This window comes from Pseudonaja textilis, chromosome 10 (genome assembly GCF_049901715.1).
Source record: "Pseudonaja textilis isolate UNSWEBS1 chromosome 10, rPseTex1.2, whole genome shotgun sequence".
In the NCBI taxonomy this organism is placed as follows: Eukaryota; Metazoa; Chordata; class Lepidosauria; order Squamata; family Elapidae; genus Pseudonaja; species Pseudonaja textilis.
The window spans coordinates 22,688,076-22,715,260 of record NC_141999.1 but is presented as its reverse complement, the minus strand read 5'-3'; positions in this window follow the sequence as shown (position 1 = coordinate 22,715,260).

The following is a 27,185-nucleotide window of genomic DNA, read 5'->3' as shown; positions in this document are numbered from 1 at the left end:
ATATTGGAAGGCTGCTATCCTGCCTCCCCTGAGTGATTAAATTTAGATCCTGTCTCTAACTCAATGCTTCCTCCCCTTCCCACAACAACGCATCTCTTAACTCGATTGATCCATTGATCCATTTTACTGACTGGCAGTGTTAGCGTGAGCCACATAACTGACATAACTGGTTTGGATTCAAGGCGCTGAGCCACCTGCAGAAAAACTAACCAGGATTCACCTGCGGCATGGGTGGCTGCTAATTATGTGAAGCCAGAACAGCTGACTAATCATGGTTAAATAGCAACAAGGGTGGCCAAAGGAGGGGAATTGATGTTGATTTGAATCAAACTGCAATGGGCTGCCATCTTGAAGCAGGCCGGCTGGGGAATTCTGGGAGTCGAAGTCAGAGGTGGCATTCAGCCGGTTCTCACCGGTTCTAGAGAACCGGTAGTGAAATTTTTGAGTAGTTTGGAGAACTGGCAAATGCCACCTCGGACTGGCCCCGCCTCAATCTATTCTCCGCCTCCCATTGAGTCCCAGCTGATTGGCTGGGTCTCCTTTGGTTGCCCTGCACAGGAGAACAGAGCTGGAAAGCAGGTTAGTGGGGTGGGGAGGGAAGGGGGATTTTGCAGTATCTTTCCCCTGCCATGCCCACCAAGCCATGCCCACCCTCCCAGTAGTAAAAAAATTTGAATCCCGCCACTGGTCCAAAGCCCCATTGCCTGCCTGTCTTTCTTTCTTTCTTTCTTTCTTTCTTTCTTTCTTTCTTTCTTTCTTTCTTTCCTTCCTTCCTTCCTTCCTTCCTTCCTTCCTTCCTTCCTTCCTTCCTTCCTTCCTTCCCTCCTTCCTTCCTTCTTTCTTTCTTTCTTTCTTTCTTTCTTTCTTTCTTTCTTTCTTTCTTTCTTTCTTTCTTTCTTTCTTTTCATTTTAAGAAAGGGAGAGAAGGAAGTTTTGGGTCAGCTGTGCACCACCACAACTTTGGCACAGGCCTGCTGACGGGAAAAACAGGTGCCCTGCTGCAACAGTGGGGGGAAGGGAAGGGGTGGCCGGCCTGTATAGATATCCTTCCAGAAAGAAGTTTTTGAAAGGAAGAAGCCGTTGAGATGGCGGGGAAGAGGAAATGATACGGCGGCTTCCTCGCTTGCACAGGCTTTGCTCTCGCCTGGCTGGGAAGTGGCACGAGTAACAGCTGGCTGGCAATGACCCAAAAAACTTTTTGAGTTTTCGGGGAATTTGTAGGAATGGAACTAGTGGAAATGGGGCGCTGCAGGAGGGCACAGACCCTTGGGTATAATTTTCAGCCACTTTCGAAGGCTTTGGATGCAGGGCTGTTGGAAGCCGCAATACACCCCTCTCCTAGGAAAAGAAAAGAGAATTTAAAATATCCAAAGGGGAAGGAAAATTCCCCTAAAATAAAAGGAGAGGTGAAAACACACGCAGGGTCAGCTCCTTTGCATGGGGTACACGTTAGCTAAGATCCTTTCTCGTAGAAATCAAATAGATGGCAAGCTGTAAAAAAAAACTTGTGAAAAGCAAACCAAAAGGCATAAACACGAAACTCGGGGTATTGCAACCTAGTGCAACAAGCAGCTACAAAGTGAACAAGCAGCTACTATAAAACAATTACTCCTACCAAGATCCCAGGAAGAGACCCCAATCTCAAGAGACAGGAACTCATCACACACACAAACACACAAATCAAAAGACTTCAAGGGTTCACACTTACAAAATCAAAGGATCTGAAAGGAGTTTCTCTACCCACAAGATTAGATTAATCTCAGGGATGCTGTAGGATTTCTTCTTACTTGCCTTCCTGTTAATAAACTGATTCTGACTTCCAGTGCAGCTGACCAATGATTTTGCAGTAAAATCTCCCAGCTGGGAAATTTGAATACACAAAGGAAAGAATTTTGCCTTTTCCTTCAGTGGCAATGCTTCTTTTTCCTTTCCACAGGGCTTTCAAGCATGTGCAGAGTGCCCCACGCTTTGCTCTTCAGCAGGTCTCAAAAAGGGGTCGCAAGTGTCATAAAGAAGAGGGGTTTTGTAACTTTGGTCACTAAACGAACTGTTGTAAGTCGAGGACTACCAGTATTTCCTGACCCATCGAGGCTCTAAAGGAAACTGGGATGGGAGCCAAAAGGGACATTAAAAATAGCTCCAAGCATTTGCTGTATAGACTCGATCGGCAAACATTCCTGCTGGCTGGCAGTTGAAGGATGTAAACAGACCCGGGAAGAAAGGAAGAACCTCCGGAAAATGGACCATTTCATGAGGACAGTAAGAGGACAGAGCCGCAATTTACTGGGGTTTCCATTCTTGGTACTTTTAAGACTTGTGGACTTCCATTCCCAGAATTCCTCTGGCTGACTTCCATTCCTAGATCCTTAGGTAGCTTTAGAGTGGTGCATTGGTCAGTTTGCAGAATGTTTTAGCCACTTTAAGATGGGTGGACTTCAACTCCTTGAATGCCACAGCCAGACTAAGCCTAACCCAAGAGAGCTGGCTGGGGAATTCTGGGAGCTGACGTCCACCCATCTTAAAGCATCCTGGCTGGGGAATTCTGGGAGTTGAAGTTCACACATCTTAAAGCAGGGGTGTCCAACCTTTCAACTTTCCTGGGCCACATTAGAAGATGAAAATTTGGTTTGGGCCGCACATAAAATAAAATAACAGTAACGATACCTGATCATCCAAAAAAACCATAGAAAACATAGTTAACATATTAAATTTATTTGGAAATGAAGTTAGTGAGATGTTTTTATTATTTATTATTTATTTAAAATTATTTATTTTTTATCATGGTTTTTTTATCATGTTTTTTTTATCATGGTTTATTTTCCGGCCAAATTTTGTGGGGCGGGGGAGAAAGCTCGCCTGCCTCGCGCCTACCTCTCCTCCTGCAAATGGCCCGGCTGGATGAGGCAGGACTGGAAGGCAGAAGCAGCAGCAGCGGCGGCGGCAGAAGCGGCGGCGGGGGCTGGGGCAGAAGCAGCGGCGGGGGCAGAAGCGGCAGCGATGGCGGGGGCAGAAGCGGCGGCGGCGGTGGTGGGGGCAGAAGCAGCAGCGACGGCGGGGGCAGAAGCAGCAGCGGGGGCAGTGGCGGCGGGGGCAGAAGCGGCGGTGGCGGCGGTGGCAACAGCAGGAGGTGGCGCTCTGATGGCGCCCGCCTTTTCTGTTGCTGCCTGGCCTGGCACTCGCCTCGCCCCGCCTCGCGCCTGCCTCTCCTCCTCCTCCTCGCTGGCTCTGGCACGAAGGTTGGGGTGGGCACTGGGCCACATTATGAGGCGACCTGGGCCGCATGCGGCCCGTGGGCCGCGGGTTGGACAAGCCTGTCTTAAAGCATCCTGACTGAGGAATTCTGGGAGTTGAGGTTCACACATCTTAAAGCATCCTGACTGGGGAATTCTGGGAGTTGAAGTTCACACATCTTAAAGCATCCTGACTGGGGAATTCTGGGAGTTGAAGTTCACCCATCTTAAAGCATCCTGACTGAGGAATTCTGGGAGTTGAAGTTCACACATCTTAAAGCATCCTGTCTGGGGAATTCTGGGAGTTGAAGTTCACACACCTTAAAACATGCTGGCTGGGGAATTCTGGGAGTTGAAGTTCACACACCTTAAAGCATCCTGACTGGGGAATTCTGGGGGTAGAGATTCACCCATCGTAAAGCATGCTGGCTGGGGAATTCTGGTCTTTTCACCCACATCTGTTTTGTTACACCCTAAAAAGCTCTTCCTACCCTCCTGATGCACATCAAACTCTTTCTTGGCCTCTGGATGCTGGCGGCATCCTGAACCTTGCCCGGTTTCCTGCTGGTGCCCATGAGCAAAATGCAGGGTGCTGCTTTTCCCATCAACCAGCTTGTGACTGGCTTGTTCAGAGCCTCCTCAAACGAACGCGGGTGGGCTTGAACCCAGCTTGGCCTTCTATTCCTTTTGGGTGGCCATGACTTCTCTGCCGGGATGGGATGCAGTAAGTACGGTTTGATGGATGGACCACCCCCGCTTGTGTTTTGAAACTGTTTGGGCTACGAGGCTGCCCATTTCGAGTGACGTTCATGTTGGCAGAGATATACTAATGCACTAATCGGGGTGTGGATTGGCACTTGCCACGCAAGAGTCCCAGAAGGTGTGAGGGAATCAATTCTGGGCCTCGATGACCCAGCCAAAGGGCCTTTCTCAGAGCTGGGCGAACGCACGATCTCTCGTCCGTCGCTTCCTACAGAAATGATTGCTTTCCTCTCCCGAGGTTGGGGAGCGAAGGAGATGAGACCGGTGTATTTCCAAGGTGTGGGAAAGACTTGTAGTTCTCTGGGCAAATCCTCCCGGGTGCTTAAGCCACCCCCGATATACCTTTTGCGTTCAGACAACAGGAACAAGCCAGCATCTATTCCACCTCTCGGCTGAGCCGCATCACCTTTCTTCTCTTGCTTGAGGCAAGCGGGCCCAACGCCAGGGAGAGGGGCTGGCCAACTCTCTTGCACGCTTCTGCTCATTGCTGGGAGCAGAATTGCTCAATCTTGTGGGCTGTTTGTACATCCCCACCCCCTGCTCCACTGTGGCTGGTCTTCCTGGCACGGCTATAAATCCTTCCCTCGGCTTAGAGCAAAGCTTGCAAACAAACATTGATGTAATTCTCGCAGGACGAGGGTGGAGAAAGCACTGGGAATTATTCACCCCAAAGTTGGACTTTCCTTTTTCTTCTTCTCTCTCTTTCTCTCTCCATCCCACGGTGATCTGTAGTCTAATGTTTCTCAGCCTTGACAGATTAAGACATGTGGACTTAAACTCCCAGAATCCCCCAGGCAGCATACTTTAAGGTGGATGGACTTCAATTCCTAGCATCTTCCAGCCAATATATTTTAAGACATATGGACTTCAACTCCCAGAATCCCCCAGCCAGCATGCTTTAAGATGGATAGACTTCAACTCCCAGAATCCCCCAGCCAGCATGCTTTAAGACACAGGTCTCCAAACTTGGCAACTTTAAGACTTGTGGACTTCAACTCCCAGAATTCCTCAGTCAGCATAGCAAGTCTTAAAGTTGCAAGTTTGGGGACCCCTGCTTTAAGATGTATGGACTTCAACTCCCAGAACCCCCCAGCCAGCATGTAAAGTCCTACACTTAGGCAAGAAAAACCAAAAGTACACATAGAGACTGGGTAAAACCAGGCTCAATGCAGTAACTGTGAGAGGGAACTTGGAGTCTTAGTGGACAACCAGCTAAATAGGAGCCAGCCGTGTGCGGCAGCAGCCAAAAAAGCCAATCCAATCCTAAGCTGCATTAACAGAGGGATACAATTAAGATCAAGGGAGGTACTAATAGCACTCTATAAAGCCTTAGTAAGGCCACACCTAGAGTACTGCATCCAGTTTCGGCCACCACACTATAAAAAAGATGTTGAGACTCTAGAAAAAGTGCAGAGAAGAGCAACCAGGATGATGAGGGGACTGGAGACTAAAACATACGATGAACAGTTGCAGGAACTGGGCCTGGCTGGTCTGGTGAAGAGAAGGACCAGGGGAGACAGGAGAGCAGCCTTCCAATATTTGAGGGGCTGCCCCAGGGAGGAAGGGGATCAAGCTATTTTCCAAAGCACCCGAAGGCCAGACAAGGAATAATGGAAGGAAACTGAACAAGGAGAGATTCAACCTGGAAATAAGGAGAAACTTTCTGACAGTGAGAACAATTCACCAATGGAACAGAAGTTGCCTTCAGAAGTTGTGAGAACTTCACCACTGGAGGCTTTCAAGAAGAGACTAGACTGCCATTTGTCAGAAACGGTGTGCAAGGTCTCCTGCTTGGGTGGGGGGGGTTGGACTAGATGACCTACAAGGTCCCTCCCAACTCTGATTATCTGTAATCTAATCTGCATGCCGCCTCAATTCTTCCAAGAGTCAGAAACAGGAGCGCAGTTTTGGCTATAACAACTTCCCAGCCGTCCCCTGTCAATCGTCGAGCCAACTCAGACCCACCTGCCAAAATATAATTCCCCCAAGCTGTTTCCCTTCAGGCTGCCTCTCATGTCTGGGAGGGCTAACATGAGCCGCTTCTGAGTAGCTTTGATGTGGATCCCAGGATGGAAAGTGACTAAGAAGACCACCACCCCCTGCCCACCCCCCGCAAGCAGGTCAACTGAAAACTATGCAAACTGCTTCTTGACCCAGCCAAGAACAAGATCTCCAGATCGTCTGCCAGAGGTGTTGTGGGACCTCACCAGGGGATGTGGGGGTGTCATTGTCTGAACTGAGTCTTCTTCTTCCCACCTACCTCATCGCTGTGGCCAGAGGTGCTCTATTCGATCCAGATGTGGAATGCTCCCAGTCCTCCCCCCCCCACCCAGGAGCCTGTAAAACTATCTGGATGGGCTGGCACCCAACCCCGTCCCCTTAACCCCAGGGCCTTCCCCCGTGCATCGAACGGCACATTTCGAAGTCTGGGTTTGTCTGTCTCTCGGATATGCACTGATGTGGGGATTGATTTCATGTAGGAATGGTGATTCACAGCAGCGGGAGGAGAGATAAAAATTGGAATTTTGTGCCCGTGTGCCGGACTCGGAGGAGGGCAAGAAGGGGACTGTAAATCCTTTGTGGTAATACAGGTAGCCCTTGACTTATGACCGTTCCAGAGGTGGTATTCAGCAAGTTTGAGCAGTTCTGGAGAACCAGTAGCGTTCTGACCCAAACCTCGTTCCAAGGAAACAAACACGAAACGGAGGTAGCAGCAAAACCTTTTAATGATTCTTTACGAATTCTGTTCCTTCACGGTTAAAAGGCTGTTTCAAACTAATTGATAAGAATAAGTTCTTGCCAAAGTTGTGCAAGACTGCCAAGAACATTAGATAAAGTTACTAAGAAATAGTTCAAACACAAAGAGTCTCCAAACACCAACCAAGATAGTGCGGACGTCCACAAGGCTCGAGTGCAAAAACTTCTTTGCTTCCTGCAAAGAACTCTGGTTTCTCAGCTGGCTTTTATCCCTTAAGGGAGGGGCCATCACCTTGCAGCCTTACTCCCGAGTCGCCTGTGTGCTGCAGTTGCTCTTTCCTTTGAGCAGCCCTGCACGCATGTGCACTGGGCACAGGCTCCTCGGGGTGCTCTTCCTCACTGCTGCCAGCCTCCACAACCTCCGAAGGCAGCACTCCACTCCCTGATGGTCCTGGCCCCATCCCTGCATCACACGCAGGTCCCTCACCTGAGTCCTTGCTCTCTGAGACCTCAGCCGTCTGCACCTGCTGCCGGCGAACCACAACGAGTAGCAGAAATTTTGAGTAGTTCAGAGAGCCGGCAAATCCCACCTCTGACCGGAGATTGCACAATAGCCTTCCCCCGCTATGCCCACCAAGCCACGGCCACAGAACCAGTAGTTAAAAAAAAAAATTTGAATCCCACCAGTGGACCATTTCTTTAGTATCCTTTGATGTTACAATATGGCACTGAAAAAAAAAAAAAGATTTTATAAAGAGTTTTTATAAAGTCTTTTTAGGCTTTATCCATCCTTAGTAAGGATAGGCCTGGACTATTTGCAACCGGGTCAGCACATTGCAAAACAGATGTTGAGACTTTGGGAAAAGTGCAGAGAAGAGCAACTAAGATGATTAAAGGCCTGGAGGCTAAAACATAATGAAGAACGGCGGCAGGAATTGGGGAAGGCGAGTCTGGGGAAAAGAAGGACTTGGGGGGACACGATAGCAGTATTTGAGGGGCTGCCACAAAGAAGAGGGGGTCAAATTATTCCCCAAAGCACCAGAAGGCAAAAGAACAACGGATGGAAATGAACCCAGGAGAGAAGCAACCTGGAATTAAGGAGAAACTTCACAGAGAACGATTAATGAGTGGCAGGTTCTTCACGCTGCAGAGATTAATAAAACTGTTTTTTTCTGGGCTTTAAAATAGAAAACTTGATTTTAAAGCTGATTTCTTTTTTAGGCTGGGGAATTCTAGGAGTTGAAATCTGCAACTCTTTGAATTGCAAAAGAACAACTGGGCTTTTTCTGGGCTTTAAAACAGGGGGAAAAAACCCTGGGTTTTAAAGCTGTTTTTTTCCTGTCCCTTGCAGAATTTACTCCTTTAGTCCCATGGCACAGACAGATATCTGCGTGATCTCCTGAACCAGGAGAAAAAAACATTTGGGGCATACCTTCCTTTTCAGGGAGGTTCAAGGGGTCTTGGCAGGGGGGGCAGTGCACAGTAGCCTTCGGCTAGCCCTTCCAGGCCCCTGTATGTGTGTGTATGTGTGTGTGTGTGTTTGTGTGTCGGTGTGAGAGTTGTGTGCGGTAGCCGCTTCGGCTGACCTATCCGGAAGGCATTTCCTGCTGACACCAGCAACAAGGGGGTGAAAGTGGGAGAACTTAAAAAGAATTTGCAAACCACAACTCATCCTTTCCCAGGCCGAGAAGTGGCCGAGCCGTGGATGATCCCTACCCCAGGCCTGGGAAGGGGGCTGTTGGTTAAGCCACCCCCCTCCACCTCACCTCCCCAGTCTCCCCCACCCCCAGGGAAGGTTTGGTCATAAGGTTTGGTTGGAAAAATGATCCGGAGCTGCGTCTGATTTGGTGACTTCCCCCTAAGGAGAGCATCGGAATCCTTTCTGGCCAGGAGAAGAGAGTGATGATGGTTAGACACCCCAAAATACCGTAAAGGCCTGGGGGTGCGGGGTGTCAGTTAGAAGCGGGAAAAGGTCCGTTCGAATCCTCCCTTGGCCACAAACCTCAATGGGTGTTCTTCTCGGGAGGGTCTACAAAATCGGTCTACCTCGCAGGGCTGTTGGGCAGTGGTGGATTCAAATTTTTTTTACTACCGGTTCTGTGAGCGTGGCTTGGTGAGCGTGGCAAGGGAAGGTTACTGCAACATCCCCCTTCCCTCCCCACCCCACTAACCTGCTTTCCAGCTCTGTTCTCCTGGGCAGGGCAACCAAAGGAGACCCAGCCAATCATCTGGGACTCAATAGGAGGCACAGAATAGAAGGGGCGGGGCCAGTCAGAGGCGGGATTGGCCGGTTCCTTGCACAACTCAGAATTTCCGCTACGGGCTGATTCCCACCTCTGCTTCCTTCCCCTTCCTTTCCTCTCTGGCCAATCACCAGGAGGCTGGGAGTTCTAGTCCCACCTTAGGCATGAAATCTGTCTGATTGCCAATCACCAGGAGGTTGGGAGTTCTAGTCCTCCTTAGGCAAAAAGCCCATTGGGTGAGTTGGGCCTATCACCAGGAGGCTGGGAGTTCTAGTCTCACCTTAGGCATGAAATCTGTCTGATTGCCAGTCACCAGGAGGCTGGGAGTTCTAGTCTCACCTTAGGCATGAAATCTGTCTGATTGCCAGTCACCAGGAGACTGGGAGTTCTAGTCCCTCCTTAGGCAAAAAATCCCATTGGGTGAGTTGGGGCTGATCACCAGGAGGTTGGGAGTTCTAGTCCCACCTTAGGCATGAAATCTGTCTGAATGCCAATCAACAGGAGACTGGGAGTTCTAGTCCCTCCTTAGGCAAAAAAAGCCCATTGGGTGACTTGGGCCAATCAACAGGAGGCTGGGAGTTCTAGTCCCACCTTAGGCATGAAATCTGTCTGAATGCCAATCACCAGGAGGCTGGGAGTTCTAGTCCCTCCTTAGGCAAAAAAAGCCCATTGGGTGACTTGGGCCAATCAACAGGAGGCTGGGAGTTCTAGTCCCACCTTAGGCATGAAATCTGTCTGAATGCCAATCACCAGGAGGCTGAGAGTTCTAGTCCCTCCTTAAGCAAAAAAAGGCCATTGGGTGACTTGGGCCGATCACCAGGAGGCTGGGAGTTCTAGTCTCACCTTAGGCAGCTGGGTGACCTGGGGCCGCTCTCTTGCAGCCAAATTCACCTCACATGAGGAGGACGGATTATTAGCTATGTTTGTCGCCTGGCATTATAGCAAAGACGGGATATAAACAGAGAAACAAGCAAGCAAACCGCCATGGACAAGAAATGGTTTGATTTGCTTAAGAAGGGAGCTGCTTTGGATGGTGCAGGCTGGGAGCTGTTGATCAGGGATACTGTTTGGGTTGATGGACATGGGTTGGGCTAGCTGATCTCTGAGGTTCCTTCTTATTTTCTAAGATGCAGCGGAAACAAACAAGGACTTATCAAACAATTAATTCCAGCGGAACTGAGTCATTTTCAAAGTAGCCCGTGGGTGAATCTCTGCAAATTTAATCTTTAGTTCAGTCATGGGAAAATTTTTATGCATCAGTGGCTACTTGTGCTTGGTCACGCACACATCCACATTAATGCACAATGTGTGCGTGCACATGCCCAACGTTTGCATCGTCGTCTTCTTCAGTTGCACGGCTGTTTGGCCTGTCAGGGCAGTGTTTCTCTTCTTGGCCATTTTAAGATGAAATGACTCTAATTCCCAGAATTCCCCATTCTGGCTAGGGAATTCTGGGAGTCGAAGTCCATCCATCTTAAAGCATGCCAGCTAGGGAATTCTGGCAGTCAAAGTCCACCCATTGTAAAGCATGCTGGCTGAGGAATTCTGGGAGTTGAAGTCCATCCATCTTAAAGCATGCCGGCTGAGGAATTCTGGGAGTTGAAGTCCATCCATCTTAAAGCATGCCGGCTGAGGAATTCTGGGAGTTGAAGTCCATCCATATTAAAGCATGCCAGCTGGGGAATTCTGGGAGTTGAAGTCCACCCATATTAAAGCATGCCGGCTGGGGAATTCTGGCAGTCAAAGTCCACCCATTGTAAAGCATGCTGGCTGGGGAATTCTGGGAGTTGAAGTCCATCCATCTTAAAGCATGCCGGCTGAGGAATTCTGGGAGTTGAAGTCCATCCATCTTAAAGCATGCCGGCTGAGGAATTCTGGGAGTTGAAGTCCATCCATCTTAAAGCATGCCAGCTGAGGAATTCTGGGAGTTGAAGTCCATCCATATTAAAGCATGCCGGCTGAGGAATTCTGGGAGTTGAAGTCCACTCATCGTAAAGTAGTTGAGGTTGAGAAACACAAGCCTAAAGCATCGTCTTCTTTTCTTATATACTGAATCCCCACATCCAAACCTTGTTGAAACGCACACATGGAATTCATCTCCCCTTCTTGGCATTTCTCATCCCACCGCTTTGCCTCGTGACTCTAACCGTCATTTGTTTCCTTCTCGTTAAGATTTAATCCTGGCCGTTGACCGAAATAAAAAGGCCTTAACGTTGTGAGGGAAATCGTGGCAAGGATGGGAGGCAGGAGGAGCTCTGGCTCTTTGTCGCTTCCGGATGGATTTCGATCAAACAACCAAGATCGGAAGTGGGGTGGAACTCAAGCTCAAATCAGCTAGAAACCCAGATCTGAGGACGATGAGGGGAGGGACTCCAGCACCCATGGTTCTGCCCACCTCGTGCCAAGCCTTGATGGCAGAGGTGGAGCTGCTGGGGGTTCGCAGGGGTTCGCGAGAGCCCCCAGCTAAGATTCTGTGCAGTTTGGAGAGCCTCCAACAAGGGTGGGAATTCAAATTTCTTAACAACCGGTTCTGTGGGCGTGGCCTAATTTGTGGGTGCGGCTTGGTGGTCATGTGACTGCCTGGGCATGGCTTGAATATAAATTTTATAAATATTTATGTAAACATTGAATTTTGTATTTTAAAAAAAGAGCCAACTTTTCCCCCAAAATCAGGCAAAGCAGGTAGGCAGGTTGAGTTGCTCACAAAAATCACAGACTCACTCAGAGGTCTATCTTTCTGCAATCTGCTGCCTGAGTCTGCACTGAAAAATAGAAGCTTAGGTCCTAAGGAAGGTTCAGCTCGGCTTTTAGATTAGCTAGAAAGCAAGAAATCCAAGGATTTCCTGCTTTCCAGCTAATCTAACTCTCCCGGCATAGCAGAACAGCTGATGGTTTGTGTGTGTGTGGGGGGGGAGAAAAACAGAAACTTAACAAACGCAGGCAAGTTTGATTTGCCGGTCCTCCGAACTGCACAGAATCATAACCACCGGTTCTATAGAACCAGTCTGACCAGGTAGAATCCCACCTCTGGCCTCCAAACTCCCCCTTGGCTGGGGCCCCGCCCATCTTGCCCCTCCCAGGAGTCCCCACGTGGCCCATTTTGGATGCAGGTAAGTGCAGGACACGCACGGACTCTCAGGGAGGCCGTGGGCCTCCTGGTAGTTCGGGAAGGGCAGAAACAGGCCTGTTTCCGGCTTCCAAAGAGCCTCGGGAGCCCGGGGAAGCAGTGTTCACCCTCCCGGTAGCCTCCAGAGTCCGGGGAGGGCAAAAACGCCCCACCGCCACCATGGTGCAGGAGGCTGGCTAGGCCACGCCCACCATGGCCATGCCCACCCAGCAACCGGGCAGAGAACTCCTTGCTAACATTTCTGAAGCCCACCCCTGCTTGGTGGCCCTCCTTCTGCTGAGAATCTCTTGGCCTTTGAAGGTTCCTTCTCAAAAGGATAGATCCGTTTGTCTCCTAAAGTCCCCAAATGTAAGCCCTGCCTGGGGGGCTCCAGCGAGACCTCTACCCCTTTGTCTCTCTGCTACATGTTTAATCTCAAGAGGGAGAGGGTGTTTTTGGGAGTCTGGCTCCTAAGACGCCACCACCCAAGACGCTGGAGAATGGGGTCAGGAACGGGTTCCTGGCTGTTCTCCAAGGAGCTGTCAGGAGGAGCAACGGAGTCCCAGAAGCTACAATCCAGGCCCAGCCGCATCTATGATGCATCCAGCCCAACCTAAGAACAGATCTCCCCACACGCCGCCTGCCACCCCATGCCGGATTTTCCCCCGGGGTCAGGGCTGGTGATAGAGGTCACTGAGGAGGCTGGAGGGAATGGCGGCCAAGTGGAATGAGGTCATGAAGAAGAAGACGTTTCATTCCACGCACCGTGTGGCTACCAAAAGAAATGCATATGGAGGAGGATGGAGGATGGTGAGGAGAAGAGATCTGGGTCTCTGCGGAAGGGCTGGGTAAGACAACGCAGGAGTTTTGGGGAGGACCAAGAAGAAGAAGAAGTTGCTAACATTTCCATCTCCTGATCCTCACCGTTGAAGACAGAGAACAATAAGGTTGGTGGAAGGAACCTTGGAGGTATTATAATCCAACCCCTTAGCCGTGGCAGATCCATTCCAGGCTAACTTTGGGCTTGATGGGATGGGTAGACGTGATCATAGAAAGAATAACAGAAGAGGATAAGAGAATTGGAAGGGACGCTAAACATCCTCCAGTCCAGCCTCCCAACCCAAACAGAAGGCCCCTCTACCGTTTCAGACAGACGGCGGTTCAATCCACAGCATCTAGAGGCAAGTCGTTCCACTGATTAATTGTTCTCCCTCTTACCAACACGTCCATCTCCTGGTGCTCACCATTGATGGAACCGTGAAGGTGCCTTGATACTTTGATGGCCTCCTTCAAGGTTGGCCATTGTGGGGAGCCAAAGTAAGGAGAGAAATTTGAACCAGGATAGATCTGAACCAGACCTGAACGGATCTGAGCCAGAACAAACCCTCCTTTCTCAACAGGGCTCCATCCTAGGACAGAATGACCCTCAAGAGGCAAGATCCAGAGTTGGGATTCAGCCGGTTCAGACTGGTTCGAGTGAACCGGTTGTTAAATTATTGGAATCCCACCACCGGCTAGATCTGACCAAGGAAGGTTCCTCCTGTTCCTGTAAGGGGAAGAAAGTCTGGGAGCTTCTCAAAATGAGTCGGAGTAGACATCATGCCTGGCCCGGCCTTGAGAACCAGAGTCAACCCTCTGCTGATTCGTTGGGCCAGCTCCACCTCACAGGATACGAGTAACTGGTGACTCAAAGAAGAGGACACTCGCTCATGTCCACCGAGGAGAACGGGTGGGAGGGTATCTCAGGGGTGAGTCTTCCCACCAGCCCTCCTGGTGGATCATCCTTTCTGGATTAAGGATGTGTTTGGTCAGCACGTTCACCCTCTAAAACCGCCATTTTTCTTGGAAACTTCTAATAGGGGAAGACTTCAACCCCTAGAATTCCCCAGCCAGCTAAGCAACAGGTTGTAATCTGAGGAGTACCAGATTACAGCTTGTCCTCAACTTACAACCACAAACAAGCCCAACCTTTCCGTTGTTTGAGACCTTGGTGAAGTGAGGTTTGCCCCATTTTACGACCTTTCTTGCCTCAGTCATTAAGGGAACCATTTCAGGCGATAAGATTTTGCTTGTCGGAAGGTTGCAAAGGGGATCGCGCGGACACTGCGACCGTCGTAAATGTGAACCAGTCACCAAACATCTGAATTCTGATTGCGTGATCTTGGGGAGGTCACAACTGGTGGTAACTGTGAAAAAATGCTCATAAGTCACTTTTTCCTGTGCCGTTGTAATGGTCGTTAAACGAACAGTCAAGGACTATCTGTATTTATTACAGCTACACAAGAGAGCTACAACCCAATTCTAACAGCCCCTCCACCTTTCCACAGTGATATGACGGCAGGTTGGGCAACTGTCTCACATTTACGACCATTTGTAGCGTCTTGTGGTGCCATGGCAAAACCTTATGACGGTTTTCTCTAAAAAGTGGCCTTTATTTTCAGCAGAACCAGCCCAAAGGTAGCCAACCGCTGCTTCGCTTAATGACCGTGGCTGTACGGACACGGTACTCACTGAAACGACGCCATCCAGTTAAAATAAAATTCAAGCGGAAAGCACATCTCAAATTCATCTTCTTCAGCTTCTCCAAGAAGGACCTGGAAAAGCTTCCAAGATTTCCTTCGCAACCCACCAATTTGGAAGCAAAATTAAGAAATCCGTCCCGTTCCCGTCTCCTGGACCGAATTTGGCCTCCGTGAAGAGCTGAAGGCCGGGAGATCATTTAGAAAAGGTCAGCTAAAAATGTGACGGTGAGAAACAGCCCAACCGGCTCTTGCGTAATCCCTAAATTCATGGGTGTTTCGTCAAGCCCAGATTTATCCCTCGACACCCCCCCAAAACACATTTTTTTAAAAAAAGGAGATGAAGGAGGAGGAGGAGGAGGAGGAGGAGTGCGATCCCGAGGGACCCTTGTAAGAGCAGAGCAAATGAATCAGGCCGAAAAATATGATTTTTCAAAGACTTCGCTCCTACATCAGGGTCTGTTTAGTCTGCTGGAGGGGCAGGCTGAGCAGAGGTGTGGGTGGGAGGCGTTTCCGGAAACTCCTCACACCAGCCTCCGTCCAAAATTATAATTATCCGAGCCCCTCCCTCTCCCAACCGGGCAGCTGGACTCGGCTCAGCAACAGACGCCTCTGGTCTGGGATCCGAAGCGCTGCAGCCTTGGAGGAGGAGGCTGCCTGTTGCCCCTCTGAGGGAGGACAGTTAAGCGCTGGGGAGCTGTCAGGGACGGGTTGGGGGGGGAACTCGGTTCAAATATGCTGGGCAGCCAATCCAGGTTTGTTTTTTTCCCAGCACCCCCCACCGCCTCAACTCCAGAATGGAGGGCAAAGAGAGGTGGGGAAATGTGGAAGGGATTGTGTGGTGTCTCTGCATGAAGAGTTTATCACAACATATAATGTTGCAGTAGAACTGAAAAAGGGGCTTATTCCCTCATACTTAAAAGCCATCACAGCAAAAAGTTTTCTGTGTTTTTCTTTCTTTCTTTTCTTTTTATCTTTCATCTCCCTTCCTTCCTTCCTATCTTTCTCTTTCCTTTTTTCTTTCCTATCCCTTCCTTCCTTCCCATCTTTCTTTCTTTCTTTCTTTCTTTCTTTCTTTCTTTCTTTCTTTCTTTCTTTCTTTCTTTTCTTTTCTTTCCTTTCTTCTTCTTCTTCTTCTTCTTCTTCTTCTTCTTCTTCTTCTTCTTCTTCTTCTTCTTCTTCTTCTTCTTCCTCTTCTTCTTCTTTTCTTTTCTTCTTCTTCTTCTTTTCTTCTTCTTCTCTTGCTTTTCCTTCCTCCTTCCTCCTCCTCCTTCCTCTTCCTCCTCTCCTCCCTTTTTTCTCCCTCTTCTCTTTTCCCCCTTCTCTTCTTCCTTTTCTTCCTTCCTCCTTCCTATTCTTCTCCTTCCTTCCTGCCTCTGCTCCCCTCTCTTTCCTTCCTCCCTTTCTCCCTTTGTGAACTGTCCAAGAAGCGTCTCCAAGGTAGTAGGTACCAACCTCACCTGAGAAATGGTAGGTGTGGCTCCGGGAAGCCTGCCCCAAGGGGCTGAGCTTCACTTCTCCCTCTTCCTCTGCCCTCTTGCCAATCTGGGCTCCTTGTGGATCTCCTTTGCCACCTCAGCCAGCTCTCCCATCCTTTCCGTAGACCCTCAACGCATCAGGATTTGCACCCAAGAGATAGGGCTGAAACGGACAGAGGAGGGCCGGGCCCCACCACAACGTATCTTGGCTTGACCGAGCCCTCCAGGAACCAAGACATTGGTCTTCCTTCTCAAAGGCCTCCATCAACACCTCCAACCTCTTCTCCTTTGGCTTTGGCGTTCCTTGTCCTTGGTCCTCCAGGAGACAGTCAACGAATGGGGTGGAAGATACGGAGGAGGAGAGCCCGGACCGATTCTACCTGGGTGCCCAAATGGCATTATTTCCCTCCCCCTAAACTCCCCCTTTCTCTTTTGGGTGGGATCCAGGTTTGCAGGATCCCCACCAGGCCTCGTGTGGGTGGGACTTGCCACCGGCTGGAACAAGAGTAGCCGGGAACTATTTTAAAACAGCCGCCGCCGAATCCAGGCTGTTTCTACTGAAAAAGTCTGGTTCTCTTTTCCAAACCGAATCCGCAGCCGGTCCGAAGAGGCAGGCACCTGCCCCACACACCCCCACACACACCCCCCGGTCTTCCCCGGGTGGACTGTCTCTGTTGTCCCAGGGTGTTTCCCCCTTGCCCCCCCCCCCACATGTTTACCAAAAGTGGCTGAGACCAGACTCCGTGGGATGAATGGATCCTCCTCTGGGTCAGACAGTGATGGATTACACCGCAAGGTGGAGCCGAGGGCGAGGGAGGGCTTGAGTCGTTGAGGGGCAGGAAATTTTAACCCAGTTTTGGGTTGGCCAGGTGCTCCCAAGAGGGCAGGCCGTGGTGAGAATTGTTTTCTTTGTGGCACTCCCTTCTGGAATTGAAATCGGAGCGCCTGATTCCATCAACGTTTCTCTCTTCATCCAGATGGATATCACAGTCCTGGGACTTGGGTCTAATTTAGCACCATCATCATGCCATCGTGTCCCACCCAAGCATAGAGAGCAAACCGAATGAAGGACACCGTCATGGTTTGGGACTGGGGGTACCTAAAGGACCCTCTTCTCCCTGACCTTTCTACCTGTCCAGTTGATTGGGCCAATCACCAGGAGACGGTGAGTTCTAGTTCCACCTTAGCCATGAAAGCTGACTGGGTGACTTTGGGCCAATCACCAGGAGACGGTGAGTTCTAGTTCCACCTTAGCCATGAAAGCTGACTGGGTGACTTTGGACCAATCACCAGGAGACGGTGAGTTCTAGTTCCACCTTAGCCATGAAAGCTGACTGGGTGACTTTGGGCCAATCACCAGGAGACGGTGAGTTCTAGTTCCACCTTAGCCATGAAAACTGACTGGGCGACTTTGGGCCAATCACCAGGAGACGGTGAGTTCTAGTTCCACCTTAGCCACGAAACCCAGCCAAGTGACTTTGGATGAATCTCTCTCTCTCTCTCTCTCTTTCTCAGTTCAACCCACCTTACAAGATTGTCGTTATGGGAAATAGGCGGAGGGGATGGTACGTTAGATACGCCTGTCGCTTTGAGCTGTTTGTCAAGCGAATAAAAGACGGGCTCCTCAACCAACCCATCGTTCAAAAACCGAGGCAGCCGCCCTGCCCACAAAAGGATGCACCTGGAACGCTGCAGATGGCTTTGCGGGCACGCGCTTTGGTGCCCTCCCGTGGGAGGAGGTGATGACGGAGAAAACCCGAAGAAACAACGGAGGCAATAAATTTCTTCCTCGTGATCCGAGAGGAACCGAGTGCCTTCCCCTGAGAAGGGCTGCGCGCGTTCGGCTTTTTACCTCGTTCCCCGAGGATTGTTCGAAGGGGTTGATAAACAAAACAACAGGTCTTCTCGTGGCTGAATCAGCCCCTCCAGGGAACTCTGCCACGTTGGGCAGAGATGCCTGCGTGGGTGGAGGCCCCCCCCCTACACACACACACACACACACACACACACACACACACACACTCCTCTTATCGGTCGTGTTTACTCAGCTGCCTCCCTGCCTCCTGTGGTCCGGCAGGAGCACCTCTCCAAGGTGTGAGTCACTGGTGGGGCCTGGCTGGGGCTGAGAACCAGGCAGGTGACTCAAGAGGCCATGGTGTAATTTCGGGCCGTAAAGAGGTATCATTACCACTGCCCACGGGTGATGGAAATAGATCCAGGGTCCTCTCCGACACGCAGCCGGGCCTAAACAAAAGCAAGCAAAGGGACGGGAAGGAAAACAAGCCCTGGGGTCACCCTTACATCTACGTTTCCAACGGGCTACCGTGCCTTCCTTGTTCCCAGCCGGCCTTGGGTCGGCTGCTTCCTTCGTCTGCATCCTGCCATGGAGGCCTCGCTCCAGGAGGCTTAGAATCCCATTCCTAAATTCCAAGAATTCCCCCAGTCAGCATGCACTAAAGATCAGAATCGAGCTGGAAGGGACCTTAGGAGATCTTCTAGTCCAGCCTCTTGCTCAAGCAGGACCACCTAGACCATTTCAGACAAGTGACTGTCCAGTCTCTTCTTAAAAACCTCCAGTGATGGAGAACCCACAATTTCTGGTGGCCAGCTGTTCCAATGGTGAATTGTCCTCGCTGTTAAGAAGTTTCTCTTTAATTCCAGGTTGCTTCTCTGCTTGATTATTTTCCACTCATTCTTTCTCGTCCTGCCTTCTGTGCTTTGGAAAATAAATCGACTCACTCCTCTTTGTGGCAGCCCCTCAAATATTGGAATGCTGCTATCATGTGCCCCCCAGCCCTTCTCTAGATTAGCCAAACCCAAATCCAGCAGCCATCCTTCCTCTGTTTTAGCCTCTGGGCCTTCCATCGCCTTAGTTAGCTGGGTGGACTTCAACTCCCAGAATTCCCCAGCCAACCTGCTTTAAAATGGATGGCAGAGAAAAACCCCTTTCTCTTCTAACCCTGCTGACGTTACCTAGCTGGGTTAGGAAATGTCTGCAAGAAAGAAACCAAGGAACCCCACACCCAAAGGTATCTTCTTTAAACCGAGCTGTGGGAAAGCAACCAAGGTTATGGTTTAAAAAAACGACCAAGAGCAGAGAGCTCTTTTGGTTTTTCATTTTTAGTTTACTTTATGGTCATTGCACCTCGTACAATGAAATCAAACACCACCTTCAGGGCACATCACGACCATGAAAATGAACACAAACACACATCCTTCACACTCCACACATTGAACCGAAACCCCCCGACACCACACCAACACTGCACTATAGAGCAAAATTCAACAGAGCTACTGCTCTGGGATAGAATCTGTTTTTCAGCCTATTTGTCCTTGTTTTTATTATTCTGTACCGGTCTGCCTGATGGTAATAGTTAAAAAAAAAAGGGGGTTCCCAGGATGAGATGGATCTTTGAGGATGTTTTGAACTTTCTTAAGGCAGCAGGAGCTATAAAGCTCTTCCAAAGAGGGGAGAGGGCAACCCAGGATCCTCTGGGCAATGACATTAACCCTCCGGAAAGCTTTCCTATCTGCCCCGGTGCAATTGGCAAACCAGACAGGTTGCAGTGAGTTAAAATGCTCTCTATGGTGCAGCGGTAGAAGGTCACCAGCAGTTTTTCGTTCTGCGGTTGTTTTCTGAGAAGTCTCAGGTAGTTGAATCTCTGCTGGGCCCTTTTGGACCAGGGCTGCAATGTTGAGTTTCCTGAAAGGATTCTGAGAAGATTTCTCTCGAATGTCAGAGTTGGCTGAACTTCCACCATGATTTAAGCGTCAAGTAGTCGAGCCTTGTGGGAGTGCGGGGTGGAGGGGTGGGAGGAAACTCGGACTCCGAAAGTTGTAGCCCAGCCAAACCTGACTCCCACATACTCCTGGGAAAGGCAAACGAACGGTTGTATCAAACCACAAGCGTCTTCCAGCCCAAGGGTACCCTGCAATCTTCAAAGCCGGTGACCTCAGCTTCTTAGAAATTTCTCTCTTTCGCTCCCTGGAAATTCAGAAACGCGGATCCAGGCTGCTGGATGACGCAAGCCACCCATCCAGGGTTTTACAAGGAGCCCAGGGTGGACTTTATGGTTGAAGAGGTTTGGGAGGAGGGAGGAGAGCCAGGTTCAAATCCTCCCCTGGGGAGGGGGGGGGGGTTTGTCACCGAATGCCCTCGGTGACTCCGGATCCGCCATCTTTCTCAACGTCAGCTTTATAGAGTCGTACAGGTAGTCCTGGGCTTCCCGCCGTTTGTTAAGGGACCGTTCGAAGCTACGATAGCACTGAGGGGGGAAAAAATGACTCGTTTTGGGACTTCGCATCTCGAAGGGTGAACTTGTACACAAACTTGTACGACCGTAGGTTGTACAGGTGTGAACCTGTACACAAGAAGCTACAGAGACTAGCTCTCTTTTTAAGCAATTATGGTAGCCCTTAATTTACAACTGTTTATTTAGCAAGCGTTCAACATTACAGTGGAACTGAAAAAGGGGGCTTATCTCCTCATACTTAAAACCATCAGAGCAAAATCTTTTCTGTTTTTCTTTCTTTTCTCTTTCTATTCTTTTTTTGTCTCCCTTCCTTTCCTTCCTTCCCACTTTCCCATCTTCTTTCTTTCCTTTTTTCTTTCATATTCCTTCTTTCCTTTCTTTCCTTCTTTCCCTCCTTCCCATCTTTTCTTTCTTTCTCTTTCTTTTCTTTCTTTCACTTTCCTTTTTTTCTTTTATATTCCTTCCTTCCCTCCTTCCCATCTTTTTCTTTCTTTTCTTTTTCTTTCCTCCTTCCTTTTTTCCTCTTTCCTTTCCTTCCTTCCCTTCCTTTCCCCCTTCTCATCTTCTTCTTTCTTTCTTTCCTTTTTCTTTCATATTCCTTTCCTTTCTTTCCTTCTTTCCCTCCTTCCCATCTTTTTCTTTCTTTTCTTTTTCTTTCTTCCTTCCTTTTTTCCTCTTTCCTTTCCTTCCTTCCCTTCCTTTCCCCCTTCCCATCTTCTTTCTTTCTTTCCTTTTTCTTTCATATTCCTTCTTTCCTTCCTTCCTCCTTCCCATCTTTTCTTTCTTTCCTTTTTTCTTTCATACCCTTCCTTCCCTTTCCCATCTTCTTTCTTTCTTTCTTTCTTTCTTTCTTTCTTTCTTTCTTTCTTTCTTTCTTTCTTTCTTTCTTTCTTTCTTTCTTTCTTTCTTTTTCTTTCCTTCCTTCCTTCCTTCCTTCCTTCCTTCCTTCCTTCCTTCCTTCCTTCCTTCCTTCCTTCTCTTTCTCTTTCTCTTTCTCTTTCTCTTCCTTTTTCATCCCTCTTTCCTTTACTTCCTCCACCCCCCCTTTCTATCTTTATTTCCCACATCTCCACATTTCTTCACTTCTGCCACTGCAGAATTCAACCTCTGGAATACATCGGTATTTGCTCCCTAGACAGGTAGTCCTCGACTTACAATAGTTCATTTAGTGACTGTTCGAAGTTACAACAGAACTGAAAAATGTGACTTATGACTGTTTTTCACACTTATAACCGTTCCAGCCACCCCGTGGTCACTTGATCAAAAGGTCATTTCTCTCCCCTTCCCTTTCTGTTGGCAACTATAAAATGGCCATTAAAAATGTTTGATGAGTTGACACAAAATTCGGATGCTTGGCAGCTGACTCCTATTTATGACGATTGCAGTGTCCCTTCTGACAAACCAAGTCAACGCAGAAGCCAGATTCACTTAACAATGCGCCCCTCACTTAAAAGCTGCGGCGATTCACTTAACAGCGGTAGCAAGGAAGGTCGTAACACGAGGGCAAAATTCGCTAAACAAACGCCTCTCCCTTGGCGACACAAATTGGGGGGTTCGGTTGCGGTCATTAAGTCGAGGACGGTCTGTATTAAAAAGAGGCTTTCAAGAGGCATGAGCCTCAGGTTGATTTCAGGAGCTTCCGGAAAAAAAAAATGCACCAGGGAACCTTGGCGGCTTTCTTTGCCCAAAATACCTGTTGCCGGGACATGCCTGGTTTTGCACAATTTGTGGGATTGCAACATCCTCCTCAACATCCTGCTCAAAAGCAGGTTTCTTTTTGGGAAGCACAAAGAGGACGTGACAACGATCTATCCTCCCGTCCGGGACCTCTGAGCCTTTTCATCTGCTGGGATCCTCATATATTTGCTTCTTTAGATCAGGGGTGTCCAACCGTGGGGGCCTTTAAGACTTGTGGACTTCAACTCCCAGAATCCCCCAGCCAGCACAGCTGGCTGGGGAATTCTGGGAGTTGAAGTCCACAAGTCTTAAAGGCCCCCACGGTTGGACACCCTGATTTTGAGCTCACCTTTATGATTTTTGAGCTGAGAGGGAGTGACAGCCCTCCCCCAAAGGGCAGAGAAGAGCAACGGAGATGATTAGGGGGCCTGGAGGCTAAAACATATGAAGAACGGTTGCAGGAACTGGGTATGTCTAAGTTTAATGAAAAGAAGGACGAGGGGAGACATGATAATAGCAGTCTTCCACTATCTCAGGGGCTGCCCCAAAGAAGAGGGGGCCAAGCTATTCAACTGAGGATCAAGGGAGGTCCTAATACCACTCTGTAAAGCCTTAGTAAGGCCACACCTAGAGTACTGCATCCATTTTTGGTCACCACACTATAAAAAAGATGTTGAGACTCTAGAAAGAGTGCAGAGAAGAGCAACCAGGATGATTAGGGGACTGGAGACTAAAACAAACAATGAACAGTTGCAGGAACTGGGCCTGGCTAGTCTAGGGAAGAGAAGGACCGGGGAGACAGGAGAGCAGTCTTCCAATATTTGAGGGGCTGCCCCAGAGAGGAGGAAGGGGGTCAAGCTATTCTCCAAAGAACCTGAAGGCCAGATAAGGAATAATGGATGGAAACTGAACAAGGAGAGATTTAGCTTGAAAAATAAGGAGAAACTTTCTGGCAGTGAAAACAACCAACCAATGGAACAGAAGTTGCCTTCAGAAGTTGTGGCAGCTTCATCACTGGAAGCTTTCATGAAGAAACTGGACTGCCATCTGTCAGAAATGGTGTAGGGTCTCCTGCCTGAGTAGACGGGGCTGGACTAGAAGACCTCCAGGGTCCCTTCCAACTCTGCTGTCCTGTTACCTCACTGGCATGGGGATAAACGAATGGAGCTTCCAATCTTTCATTCTGCACTTGCACAGTGACATAGAGCTGAAATGTATTATTCTTCTATTTGTTTTTTGTTTTTAATTGTACTCCAACCGGAGTGTGGAGAGAGATGGGTTGCCAAGAAGAGACTGGTTGGTTGGTTCAGAATCGTAGGGGATCTCCTGCCAATGGGACGGGGGGGTGGGGAGGGTTGGGCTAGAAGACCTCCGAAGTCCCCTTCCAACTCTTGTTATTCTGCTTTGTACTGCGCTCCGTTCGGTTCTGCCAAAATCTGTGACTCAGAGAAAAAACGCTCCCGGCCCGCGGGACGGGGAAGGGAAGGAAGGAGGGGTGACGGGAATACCCTCCGCCGGGCCCAGACAGCATCCTGTTTGCAAAGTAATCCACACCAGCCCCAGAACGAGAAGACAAGCAGCCAGGGAGAAGTCGGCCTCCGTACCAGCCCAACAGCAGGCTGAGGCCTGAGGGTTGCCAAGGGAAGGATTAATCATTGGGGGGTTCCCCCACGGATCTCGCCACCTCAAGGGAAAGTGGCGTGAGATCCAGCCTTGAGTTGGCAAGAGATCCCTGGGTGTTCTCCCCCACCACCACCCGTCCCGGGATGGCAGGATAGGGCTGGGTTGGAGCGCCCACGGGGCTCCGTTGCAGCTTGCCGAGAGCCTCAACCCGCTGCCCGGCCTCCATGGCATTCCGGAGAGCAATTCGAAGCTGGCAGGCCGCCACGCTGGCAGGCAGGAGCCTCCTTGTGGAACGGCGGTCCAAAGGCCCGGCTCCCAGCTGTTGGCTGAGGATTTATTTATTTTTTTGAAGAAATTAAAACTGCTTGAGTCTTGGGGTGGGGGTGGGATACACAACAGGTTTTTGGGGTGGTAGATACACAAACCTCCTCCTCTTTGGGGTGTTTTAAAGAGGTTATTGTTGGCAACGGAGTGCCCGGCCATATTTCTTCCCTCAAAACAACGCTACAGAGCGTTGCATACCAGAACAACAAGACACAAGAGGAGTTTTCCCCCCAAATGCCATCAATCTATTAAACAAATAATTCCTATAACACTGTCCAACTATTTACAAAGTCTGCACTACTATTACTGTTAATCTACTCATCACTCCCTATCACCCGTCCCCTCCCACTTGTGACTGTATGACTTTGTTGCTTGCATCCTTACAATCTATATTGACTGTTTCCTAGTATGACTTGATTGCTGATTGTACCCAGTGACTATCATTAAGTGTTGTAACTGATGTGTATTAGATGATGTATATTATGTAGAAAGTATATTATTCTTCCTTTTTGAGGTCAGTGATATAACCATCGAAAAAATACAGTATTTACTAGTCAGTTTTTCTTTCCCATGTAGTCCACATCTTCACATAAATCCACTCACCTCACCTCTGTATCCATCTACTCACCCTGTGATGGCAAACCTATGTGGGCACGCAAGCCCCAGCCAAACTGACCTGCACTGCGCATGCGTGCGTCTCTCCGCAGATTTTCGGCCAGTTTGAGGCCGTTTTTGCCCTTCCGGAGCCTTGAGGGAAGCCTCTGCAGCCTCAGGAGGCCAAAAAACGGGCCTTCCGGAAATACCGGAAGTGCCGCAATGGGCCCGTTTTCAGCCTCCTGAGGCTCCCCTTGAGCCTCCAGAAGGGTGAAAACAACCTCCCCCGAGGCTGGACACTTCTGGTATTTCCGGAAGGACCGTTTTGGGGCCTCCTGAAGCTGAAAGGGCTTCTGTCGAGCCTCCAGGAAAGCAATTAGCTGGGAGGTGCGCACATGCACAGTGCAGGTAAGGGAGTGAGGCCTCCTGAGGCTGCAGAGGCTTCCCTCAAGGCTCTGGAAGGGCGAAAACGGCCTCAAACTGGCCGAAAATCTGCTGGGAGACGCACGCATGCGCAGTGCAGGTCAGTTAGGCTGGGGCTTGCGTGCCCACATAGGTTTGCCATCACAGGGTGAGTAGATGGATACAGAGGTGAGGTGAGTGGATTTATGTGAAGATGTGGACTACATGGGAAAGAAAAACTGACTAGTAAATACTGTATTTCGATGGTTATATCACTGACGTCAAAAAGGAAGATAATATACTTTCTACATGATATACATCATCTAATACACATCAGTTACAACACTTAATGATAGTCACTGGGTACAATAAGGCAGGGGTGTTGCATGCGCATGTCCAGGGATGGCATGTCCATGGTGCGCACATGCACAGTGCAGGTAAGGGAGTGAGGCAGGGGTGTTGCGTGCGCATGTCCAGGGATGGCATGTCCATGGTGCGCACATGCACAGTGCAGGTAAGGGAGTGAGGCAGGGGTGTTGCGTGCGCATGTCCAGGGGTGGCAGGGCGCATTGCATTGTGCGCTTTCAGCACACCACAACAAAAAGGTTCGGCATCACTGCACTAACCATTTATGGAAAAGTTCCCATGTTATAAAATAGTCCAAATCTTCTTTTTCTTTTAGAATTTTTAGAGTTAACCTACCCAGTTCTGCACATTCCAGAATCTTTTTGATTATATTATTATATTATTATCTCATTATTTCCTGTGCTGTGCCTATACAATCCTGGCTGCTGTTAAGAATATGTAAAATTAAATACGTATTGCCTTTATTGTGGCTTTCTGGTAGTATGCCCGACAGGGGTGTCTCCGGTTTCGAGTCTATGTGTTGTTTTGTTAATAGTTTCCAGCCATATGTGAATTTTAAAAGAGTAAGACTTCTGCTACCAAACTTCCCTGAATCCCCAAGGCTTCAGCCTTATATAATGTATGTTTCCCTCAAAAAATAATAATAAAAGGATTCAATTTGGCAGCCGAATTTTCTCTCCTCTCTCTCCCGGGAAACAAAACCCTAAGAAAGAAATTCAGCTCAGCTTGGAATAAGCTGTGCAAAAGCTCTTTTAAAAGAACAACAACCCCGAGTTCCCATCAGACTTGTAACGCTTCCGGGGAAGCGGATCCCGACATGCAGGTGTGACACTGATTGAGGATCGAGTTCACGAGTTAACACCCAGAGGCGGCTCTTTCAGAGCCATTCGGAAACGCTTGCCTCTTGGCAGGCTGGGAACAACAGCTGGCGGACATCTGGATGTCGTTATGGGTTTGGGTGTCCTTCCGGGCCAGAAGGCATTCTAGCGAGCGGCTGCCGCAGGCACCAGCCATAGCTTGGGTTGAGACGGTGAAGCCACATGGTCCCCGATTTAGTCCTGACTTGTTCCGTTGGTAAGAGGAGAAGGTAGTTCAGGGTAGTGCAGGAAGCTCCAAGGCCCTGCGGCCGGCTGGCGAGGACCTCTTCCTCCTCCTCAAAAGGATGGACCACTGGACCAGGCCGAAGGAGCCACAAAGCCCCCCCTCCGGACTCCGGATGGAAGAGAAGCAGCAAAGGTGCAGCTACTACTGTTCTGCAGTTGGGCTGCTTCCTGAGGTTGGCCGAGTCCAAAGAAGGAAAACAGAACGGGGGGGGAGGGGGGGGTGAAGTCAAGGATGGGATGGAACGAGACAAGGTAGAGTGGGATAGATTGGGTAGGGTAGATTGGATAGGATCTGGCAGGATAGGATAGACTGGATAGGGTAGGGTAGGATATATTGGACAGGATATATTGAATAGGATACAGCAGGATAGGATAGATTGGATAGGATAGGGTAAGATTGGATAGGATATGGCAGGATAGGATAGGGTAAGATTGGATAGGATATGGCAGGATAGGATAGACTGGGTAGGGTAGGGTAGGGTAGGATAGACTGGATAGGATATATTGGATAGGATACAGCAGGATAGGATTGGATAGAATAGATTGGATAGGATACGGCAGGATAGGATAGATCGGATAGGATACAGCAGGATAGGATAGATTGGATAGGATACGGCAGGATAGGATACGGCAGGATAGGAGACTGGATAGGATGGGATAGATTGGATAGGATAGGGTAAGATTGGATAGGATGGGATAGATTGGATAGGATACAGCAGGATAGGATAGATTGGATAGGATAGGATAGATTGGATAGGATAGGATATGGCAGGATAGGATAGATTGGATAGAATCGGGTAGGGTAGGA